The sequence below is a fragment of the Lissotriton vulgaris genome, chromosome 12 (assembly GCF_964263255.1).
Source record: "Lissotriton vulgaris chromosome 12, aLisVul1.2, whole genome shotgun sequence".
NCBI lineage: Eukaryota > Metazoa > Chordata > Amphibia > Caudata > Salamandridae > Lissotriton > Lissotriton vulgaris.
The window spans coordinates 246,821,830-246,824,936 of NC_141700.1; positions in this window are offsets into that span (position 1 = coordinate 246,821,830).

Sequence of the window (3,107 nt, forward strand, 5' to 3'; positions counted from 1 at the left end):
CTAACTTGTAATAAACCTTCTTAACTGTAGTCACTGTTTCCTGGTCCTTATTGTGTAGCCAAATGGGTGTCACTTTTAATTAGATTGTTTGATTAAATGCTAAGTCCCTTTACCTCTGTTAGCAAAAAAAGGTACATGGGATAATAATGGTAAGAGGAGTGTTCCAGCGCTGCTTCACACACACACATCACACTTGCAGGTTTACATTTAAGGAAGAGTCTTGCTTAATCTGTGGTGCCCTTATTATTGGTGCCACGTGCAATTGACTACTCACTGTCTTTCTATGGTTTGCACGCCCTATCTTGTTTTTATACTCGAGGCTTTTCAGACTCTCACTTTCTCATGAATCTGGTTGATTAGACTTTTAATGGTTAAAGACTTTTTGGGCCACATGTATCACGCCTTTTACTGGGCGGAAACGGCTCGATTCACAGAATCGTGCCGTTTGTGATCAGTAAAATGTATTTTGGTATGTATGAATTCCAAGTTGCAATTCGGTAACATGTTACCGGATCGCAGTTTGGAATTCGGAATACATACTGATTAGGTATTAGGAAGGGGCTTGTTCAGGGCGCCCCTTCCCAATACTGAATTGCAGCGGTATGTAGGAATGTTTTGTCAAGAAATGTGGTTGCAAAACATTTGCTTTTTACCACCCACTTCATGTAGGTGGTAACCCATTTGTAAATGGGAAAGGGTCCCCAAGGGACAACTTCCCCTTTGGGAATTGTAGCAAAAAACCTGATTCTTTAACTAATGGGTGCGCAGGACAGAATGGTTGCGCCACTGTGCTTGTGTGCAGAGGACAGAACCATTCCGTCCTCTCCACACAACCACCAAATCCCTGTTTTGTAAACAGCAGAGGGATTGCCTTCTTTGTTTATGAGCCACAGGAGCTGGGGAAGAGCTTCACCAAACTCCCAGCCCTACATGATTCACTAGCAAGATGTTTTTCCTTTGGGCGCCCACGGACCCAGTCAGATAGAGGGGCAGGATTGTAGCTTGACTTTGACTTCCCCGTACAGCATGAGTTTTCCCGCTTGAGAGTCATTGGGCGAACTCACAGTGGACGACCCCAAAGAGGCACCTAATTTTATCGATCGGGAGAGCGATAATGGACTTCTGGAAGCGGTCTCTCTCCGAGTAGCAGCGATTAGGAGGCCACTACAGGTCTGACAAAGCTCCTGGAGCACTATTTGACTGTGTTCCATATACTTTTTCTTCTTCCCTTGTCCTGAAGGTGCCAAAATTTATGGGCCAAAACGTGTCAACTTTCTGGATTTGGAGGAGAGCGATTAAGCATAATAGCATCTAACTATTGCAAGATTGTGATACACACCATTGTTTATCGAGGCCCCTTTGTTCCCTCCTGTGTGTATCTGTACTGGACAACCTCCAATATGGACTGTTACTGACTCCTAAGTATTGCCGCCATACTGCTGAATTGTTTGGAAGAGAAATTAAGTGCACGTATATGTTTTTGATATGTGTTGCACTGTGTTATTGTTGGATGTGTGAAAGAACAAGTTTTGTTCAATTAAATACCTTTTTTTTGTTTGTCTGCTAAAACACACCCGGTACTTAGAGATCGCCTCTGCTTGTGATTGAAGTCATATAAATAAATGCTGTTTTGTATAGTGACATATAGTACTAGAGCATAAGTCATATTTTCACTAGCAGTGTCACAATTATATCCGTTCCCACATATTATTGTATATGCCAATCCAAACCTCCTGAGGCATTTTTTTCAGTGTATTGACGATCGGCGCTACACTGAAAGTGAAAGTTAAATGAGCCGATCAGTTAATTTCACCTTCACTGCTTCGGTGCTCGTGGGTCTATTTTAGCCTTCCGAGCATCGAAACACATGAAAGAGATATCGTTGGAAAGGGGAGAATGGCCACTTTGCATGGTACCCTTCCTCGCCGCAGGGGGGTGATCCCCAAACAGTGATCCACACAAGGGAGGGGGAAGCAGACCCTTGGGCAAGGGCCTTTGCTCCCCCATATGTCAGTGAGCATAATTCAATCTTTATGGTCCCCCTCGGGGGGTAGAAGGGGGCAATAGCCCGTTGTCTACCCTCCAGGGGTGGGGGCAGATAGCACACTAGGCACAAGAGATTGTTTTTTTTAAAACATTGGGGTGGGGGCTGCCCAAAATGGGGATGCCAATAATCCCACCCCCCAAAAAACATAAGGGTCAGTCTTCTGCCCTCTCCTGGGGGGCATATGGTGTATTAGCCCCAATCTGCCGGGGGGGGGGCAGAAAGCCCACTAGGCATCAGGGATTATTTATTTCATGAAAGAAGGGTTGGGGCAGCCCACAATGGGTATGCCAATGCCCCCACTACCGCAGACCTAATAATAAAGGTTTTTCTACCCCCCAAGCGTCAGATGGGAGTTATTACTCCCGATCTTCCCCCCTGGGAGGAGCACAAAGCCCACTAGACACCAAGGATTTTTATAAAAGAGGGGTGGGGACATCCCAGAATGGAGATGCCAATGCCACACCCACCAAAAACATTGGCACAGTCTTTCTGCTCCCCCAGAGGCATATGAGGCAATAGCCCCCGATCTGGCCCCGGAGGGGGGATAAAGCCCACTAGGCACCAGGGACTATTTTCTTTTCTTAGTGTAGGGGTGGGGTCTGCCAGAATGGGCATGCCAATACCCCTACCCCTCTATAAAAAATGGGCATAGTCTTTCTGCCCTCCTCCGCCTTGGGGGAGCATATTTCGGCAATAACCCCTGATCTGCCCCCCAGGGGACAGAAAGCCCACTAGACATCAGGGACTATTTTTACTTTGGGTGGGATGACCCTACTCTCCCAATAAAATGAGCACAGTCTTTCTGCCCCTGGGGGGGCAGATGGTGGTTATTGCACCCGATCTACCTTCCCCCCGGGTTGGGTCAGAAAGGCCACTAGGCACCAGGGATATGTTTATGGGCATGCCAGGGAGTAGCCCCATAGTCAAGGGTCACTCACCTTTCTTTTTAGCCACACATTTTAGCCATTTCTGCCCCCCTTGGGGACAGATCAGCAATATGTTTAGGTTCATCTGCTTTCAAGGGGGGCACAAAACCACTAGATTCCAAGGAAAGTTTTTG